Source organism: Adiantum capillus-veneris, chromosome 17 (genome assembly GCF_014529385.1).
Source record: "Adiantum capillus-veneris isolate H3 chromosome 17, ASM1452938v2, whole genome shotgun sequence".
Lineage (NCBI taxonomy): Eukaryota > Viridiplantae > Streptophyta > Polypodiopsida > Polypodiales > Pteridaceae > Adiantum > Adiantum capillus-veneris.
In genome coordinates, this window is record NC_140947.1 from 76,570,164 (window position 1) to 76,577,512 (window position 7,349).

Sequence of the window (7,349 nt, forward strand, 5' to 3'; positions counted from 1 at the left end):
TTTCATTTTAAATTATGGAAAAAATTTGTTTAAGTTTATGAAAAACTCTTGTTTTGAAGAATTTTTTTATTGAATTGTCGTTTTTCAGATTATGTAGTTGATGGGGTTTATGTTTTAGGTTAAATTTAAGTTATAAGTTAAGTTAGATTAGGTTAGGTTATGTTAAGTTAAGCTACGTTGTTATGTTAGGTTATACATTAAGTTAGGTTAGGTTATCTTATACGTTAGGTTAGATTAAGTTAAGCTACGTTAGGTTAATTTATATTAGGTTGGGTTAGGTTAAGCTACGTTAAGTTAAGGTAGGTTATCTTATATGTTAGGTTAGGTTAATTACATTAGGTTATGTTACGTTAGGTTAGGTAAAGCTACATTAGGTTAAGTTAGGTTAAGCTACGTTCGACAATACGGCAAGCTATAGAGCTTACCCACAACGCATATTAAAAACAACACAATGGCGATCCGTTCGTCAATACGGCAAGCCATAAAGCTTACCCACAACACATATGCATTGTGGGCAAGCTCTATGGCTTTCCGTATTGCCAATGGCTCGCCATTGTGTTGTTTTTATGTCCGCGAGCGGATTTCAAGTCCTAAAATAGCACCATGGCAAGCCGTTTGGCAATACGACAAGCCATAGATCTTGCTTACAATGCATATGCATTGTGGGCAAGCTTTATGGCTTGTTGTATTGCCAAATGGCTCGCCATGGTGTTATCTATATGTTTGCGAGCGATTTTCAAGTACTAAAATTATGTCGTACCCCTAAAAACAACACAATGGCGATCTGTTTGGCAATACGGCAAGCCATAAAGCTTGCCCACAAGGCGTATGCATTGTGGGCAAGCTCTATGGCTTGCCATATTGTCAACGGCTGCCAAATGGCTCGCCATGGTGTTGTCTATATGTCTACGAGCGATTTTCAGGCCATAAAATCGCTTCGCAACTCTAAAAACAACACAATGGTGAGCCGTTTGCCAAATTGGCAAGCCGTTGAGCTTGCCCACATCGCATATGCATTGTGGGTAAGATTTACGTCTTGTCGTTTTGCTAAACGCCTCACCATTGTGTTGTTTTTATGTTAGGTTAGGTTATGTTAGGTTTAGGTTATATGTTAGGTGAGATTATAGGTTAGGTTAGAACTATCAACGGCATAATAGTTGAGAAAATACAAACTAACTTCGAATATGACGCGTGTACTTCTAAAAACGCAATCGGACTTCGAAGTGACTCGTGTACTTCTAAAAACGCAAATGGACTTCGGTTAGGTTAGGTTAAAGGTTAGGTAGATGTTATAAGATAGGTTACATTAAGTTAGGTTAGGTATAGGTTTTACATAAGTTAGATTATATTATAGGTTAGGCATAATGATTATAGGTTAGGTAGGTTAGATCTAGCGTCAAATTAATAGTAGTAAAAATGCAATCGGACTTTGAAGATGACTCGTGTACTTCTAAAAACGCAAACCGACTTTGGTTAGGTTAGGTTATAGGTTAGGTAGATTTTAAAAGTTAGGTTATATACATTAAGTTAAGTTAGGTATAGGTTTTACGTTAGGTTAGATTATAGGTTACTCATAACGATTATAGTTAGATTAAAGCTATCGTCAAATTAATAGTAGAAAAAACGCAATCAACTTCGAAGATGACTTGTGTACTTCTAAAAACGCAAACGGGACTTCGATTAGGTTAGGTTATAAGTTAGGTTAGGGTTATGTTATAGATTAGGTTAGGTTAGAGCTAGCGCCAAATTAATAGTAGAGAAAACGCAATCGGACTTCAAAAGTGCACACAGATTGAAAGAACCCTAATATATAGTCATTGACCAATAAAGACGAGATTATTACCCTGTGGTCCTAATCTCCGTGCACCTCTAGACCGAGGTGTGCAGGAATCGGGCCTTGCTAGAGAATGTGAGGTTGTTAGAGTTAGCAGAAAATAGTTGAAAAAATGCAATCGGACTTCAAAAGTGCACACAGACTTCAAGAACTTTAATATATAGTCATTGACCAATAAAGACGAGATTATTATCCTGTGGTCCTAATCTCCGTGCACCTCTAGACCGAGGTGTGCGGGGATCGGGCCTGGCTATAGAATGTGAGGTTGTTAAAGCTTGTAGTTATAACAACTAGAGTGTTTTAATTATTTGCTGCATCATTGGTAGATAAAGTATTGACGATAGGATGGCGTGTCCTTGTGCGCATTGCAAGCATCAGATCTTTCAAAAGAGAAAAATTTACGACCAACACATACGCAATCACGATCTCTTTTCGATAGAGCAAGTACCGTAGACCTGTGTTATCGATCTCATGGTCTAGAGATTGAAGGTCAAAGTTCGCAAGTAGATATTGCTCCAACTTCATCCTAGAGAAGACGATTTTCAAACGAGCAGCCATCGACTGAGTCCTCCCAACCAATACCTGAAGAGGCATTTTAAGAAGTAGAGATGGAGCAGATGTTGGACACGTTCTTTGACATGGATTCCAACATAGAAGGCGGATAGGGTGGAAAAGGAAATGCGACAGAGGATTCGACAGCTTTGTACGATTCAGTTTGGTCATACTGTGATGGAGATTTGGGAAAATCTCGACCTTGAGAGAAAGAATTACATTGTCGATGCCATTCAGAGAGAGTACAGGCCGGCAGAGGGGTACGAGTAGGTCTTGAACGCCTGGATTTTGAGTGTGGCGAGGTCCACAATGTCACACCGTCAGTCAGAGCCTAGAGCCCAGAGACAAGTTCAATGACGGTGATCCTAAGCCAGCATGGTTGGACGCAGAGGAGTGGATTGGGATTGCATGAGAGACACAAGACAATTCCAATAGATTTCAGCAGCAGAGAGATGCAGCCAGAGCACGTTTGGAGTCTGCTGGAGCGTCACATCTTGGGAGTGGAGGCTACGATACGCTTTGACATGAGTTTGTAAGTATCATACGTATGCTTTAAATTATTGATAGTATATATGCTATTTGAAGATTTATCTAATGATTAAACCATAATTTTGCAGGAAGTTGCCGTGAAGCGCCTTCCGACACGCCAAGAGGAGAAGTATGGGTACAAGCATGGACTTGTGGCTCTTTTGACCTAGCTGGAGGAGGATGGAGAGGACGTCGATTGGGAGGCATTACCATGAGGTCTTCTCACTCAGTGACCTCTTGCATATGTACAGTTTTGTAGTACTTATGTTTATGGTTTATGGTTATGTTTATGGTATGGCTAAGGTTTGACAGTCAACTTATGTTTACGGTTTATGGTTATGGTTATGGTTATGGTTGTGGCTGTGCAAGGTTATGGTTATGGTTGTGCAAGGTTATGGTTGTGGTTTTGGTTCAGGTGATGGTTGTGGTTTTGCTATGATGGTATAGAAATCGTGCTATGGTTATGGTTATGGTTTTGGTTCAGGTGATGGTTATGGTTTTGCTATCATGGTATAGCAATCATGTGATGGTTATGGTTATGGTTATGGTATAACAAGAAAGTTATGGTAATGGTAATGGTTATGGTATGGCACACAGGTTATGTTTATGGTTTTACAGTTTTTGACTCATGTTTTAATCATGTTAAGAATTTATGTTATTCTTACAATTTTGCTAATTGCCATACACTCGCTCTTTAGCGTTAGCTTGTAGGTGGAGTGTGGTTGCTTGTGCACTCTTCCTTTGGGCAAAGAGGGCTGTTTTCTTTTGCTACAGTACATGCAGCATTAGTTCCCAACCCTCTGTACCCAAAAAAAAAAATTGCAAGTTTTGGTCGTCGGTACAGGTTACGGTATGACAGTCGGTAGGGGTCACGGAATAGGCGTCGAAATTTAATATATTAATATCGGTGCTTATTCCATTGATTATTCTGACGCTTGTTTATAGGCCTATTCCGACGCCTACCACACCGATAGTTATACCGACGCTACGATACCGGCGTCTCTTCCGAACCTTATTTCAATGATTTTTAGTTTAAAATTTAGTGCTATTTCGTCGGTACCTGCATCGACTTCTGTGTGACCTCTAGTAGTGTGGGGCTACTAGCTTAGCTTGATTTGCATAAAGCTTTGCCCATAAGCTCGAGTGCTTAAAGTGCAATCTCATTGGAGGAGTGCTTTTGATGCTCAATGTTTCTTTCAAGCTCTTTGCTCATTTTTGAGACTTTGGCAAGTGCTATCGACTCCTTTTCACCTATCAATGTCTCTTCTGATTTGTGCCTTTCAAAATCCATCTATAGAGACTTGACCATGGCATGGGTAGAAGCTTTCTTCTCTTTCCGAATCGATAGTTCAGCTTGGTTTGATTCCCTTCTTTTGAGCTACCAATGTCTCTTTTGATTTAATCCTTTCAAAATCCATCTACAGAGACTCAATCATGGCATGGGTAGAAGCTCTTTCTAGATTGATAGTCGATCTTGGCTTGACTCCCTCATCCTCTCCATGTGGTCAAGCACTTCAGTTGTCTTGTTTCTTGTAGTTGCCTCCTTATCTTATAAAGCTTGAATAGCTTCATGTTGGCTCTTCTCAAGCTCAACCTTAAGTCATTCAAGAGATGCAAGGAGAGAAACATCCTCCACACTTGCTTTGGCAAGATTTTCTTTGGCTTCTTCCAATTGTCTACATGTTTTGGTAAGTAAATCCTAGGCAATTGATTCAAAATTCTCTGATTTTATTGCTTCCACCCTCACCGTTTCCATATCTTCTTTTGTATGGCCTTATGCTCAGCCTCTTTCATAGTTGCTAACTCTTTCTGGAGGGCTTCCAAAGAGAAATTAGTGAGGAAATCATTCATCTCTTGGTCATTATGCTATACATCTTCCACTTTAAAATCTTTGATGTTGAACTTAACACTTTCATACTTGAGAGATTAAATTGTATTTTTGTTAATTTCTACAACAACAAGAGGCTGCAATGTTTTCTTCTGTATTGTTGAATTAAGAGTACCTCAATTTTGAGAAGACTACTTTCCATGGACTCTAGGAGCTTAGCAATCAAGTCATCCATCCTAGGTGTTGTGCAATCGCTCAACAAAGTGGATCCCTTTGTTATCAAAATCTCTACTAAGAGCTCCTCAATCTGCCTTGTTGTTGACTTTGGTGCACTCATGGCCTCTCCAACTAGCCTAACTACCTCATCTTTAGCCTCCACAAAAACCATAAGCTCATGTTACAAGCTCTCCATAGCATGGTTATCGGTTTGTACCTCCATAAGTGTCAACTCATACCACAACTTCATAGCATCCAGTTCTACTTGTGAGCCCTCCTTTTCAAGGAAAATTGCATTGTGCTTCTCCACATAATGCACTTTGTCATTCTTACAAGCACCATTCACGTACCCCACTGAGCTTCATTATCAATTTGTGAACATTTCTCTTAGCTTGAGTCAAATCCTACATCAAATTGGACATGGATCTCTCTTTATCAATATAGCAAGCTACTTCTTCCCCTTGCTATGATAATCTTGTCCATCTATAACTCTTTCCATCATTGTCTTCTTCTGCTATGAAATAGTATAACTTCTTTTGAGAATTATCTTCCACTTATTTTTAGGCGCTATTCCGGGAGGATTCTTGCCTCTAGAATCTAAACTCATTGTCCTAGGAGTAGGGGGTGGTAATTTGCTAGAGAAGTTTGTATGGGAAAATTTTTAGAGCAGTGATCCCCCATAAGCCCCGCCCCATAAAGGGAGTTTGAATTATAGGGCCTTCATTCACTTAGGGGGTTGGAGGCCCATATCCCTTTTAGCCAGTCATCCATCTTCCAAGGAGTACACTAGCGTTGCAGCCTGCCCACTCACCTCACTCTCAAACCTTCCTCCTGGAAATCCTATTGCGTTGAAGCTCTCGGGCAGCCTTGAGTGGCAGAGCTACCAAAACACCCTAGCAGTACTAATTTAGGGATAAATAAATAAAGGAACTTTTTTTTAATAGAATTCCCAACAACAGGTTAAGTTTCCATATGGGGCATCAGTGTATTGTTTCCACTAAGAAATGGTAGGAACAAACTAAAAAAATTGAGTAGAATTTATTTGAGTATGGGTTATGGCTTGCATCTTTGAGCCTGGAGAAGAGTGATCGGTGTGAAAATTATATTATACTTGCTCCAGCTAAAAATTCCTTCCAAAAATTGTTGATAAAGCGAGGTTTTAATTATGAAAAAGCAGGTGAGTTTTTGTTTTTTTCACCACACAATTCTTGACAAAGGGAGGAAAAATCTGCAACCACACCTGCATCCTCAACCATTGATCTTATCAACCTATCATGACTGCAGAAGCACCTCTCTCTCTCTCTCTCTCTCTCTCTCTCTCTCTCTCTCTCTCTCTCTCTCTCTCTCTCTCTCTCTCTCTCTCTCTCTCTCTCTCTCTCTCTCTCAGGCGTGTGAATAACAAATAATTAAAAAATCAATGTCCGACTCCCGCTGCCATAATTGAACAACTAATTGGCTGCCTGGTCTCGCTCTCTTGCAGCTGTGCCAGCTGACCCGAGGCTAGACCCGAGGCTACCCCTATCAGTGCACAGATTTTATTGGCATCGTTGATTGTGGGGAAAGGATCAGGGGGGCAACAGAGAAGAATGGGTAGGGGTACGAAATCATCTTTAGGCTGCTCATTGAGATCCGCCATTGATCACTGTAAGAAGCCAAAGGCACCAACAACCACAACACCCTACTAGTTTGTTGCTGCAACCAGTCCGCGCTGGTGCAGCTACAAGAGAACGAGACCATGATAGCCTTATAGCCAGCGCGGACTGGTTGCAACAGCAAACTAATATATGGCTATCATGGTCTGCTCTCTTGCAGCTACGTTGGTTGACCCGAGGCTACCCCTGCTGCCTACTCTTGCTCTCTTGCAGCTGTGCCAACTGACCTGAGGCTACCCCTATCAGGGCACAAATTTCATTTGCATGGTTGACCGCGGGGAAAGGATCAGAGGCGGCAATAGACAAGGATGGGCAGGGGTACGCCATCATCTTTGGTCTTCTCTTTGAGAGCACATGTTGCCATTGATCACTGTAAGAAGATGGAGGAACCGACAACCACAACAACCTACTAGTTTGTTGCCGCAACCAGTCCGTGCCGCGCGGACTGGTTGCAACAACAAACTAGTATAAGGCTATCATGGTTGCTGGTGCACCGGTGGTGCTAGAAGGAAACATTTTGTGTTTTTTTTTTGCATTATTAACTGATTAGCTTTTGTAGACACAATATCAAGTGCAAAAGGAGAGAAAAAAACCTCTCTGAAGTGCACCTTTTTCTTGATAGGATGCTTTTTGAAGCAATGTGACTCATATATGGCATAAGCTGTGAACCCTGGTGTAGCAACTGCCTACATGCAGATATTATGTGCCCCGCCAATCAAACGTTGCAATAATCCAAAGT

General features: G+C 40.9%; 1 pseudogene; it reads right to left on the reverse strand.

Annotated features, from left to right (window-relative positions):
- Nucleotides 1-3,997: 3,997 nt before the first annotated feature.
- LOC147437510 (uncharacterized) lies at nt 3,998-6,594 on the reverse strand (annotated as a pseudogene).
- Between the last annotated feature and the right edge of the window lie 755 nt (nt 6,595-7,349).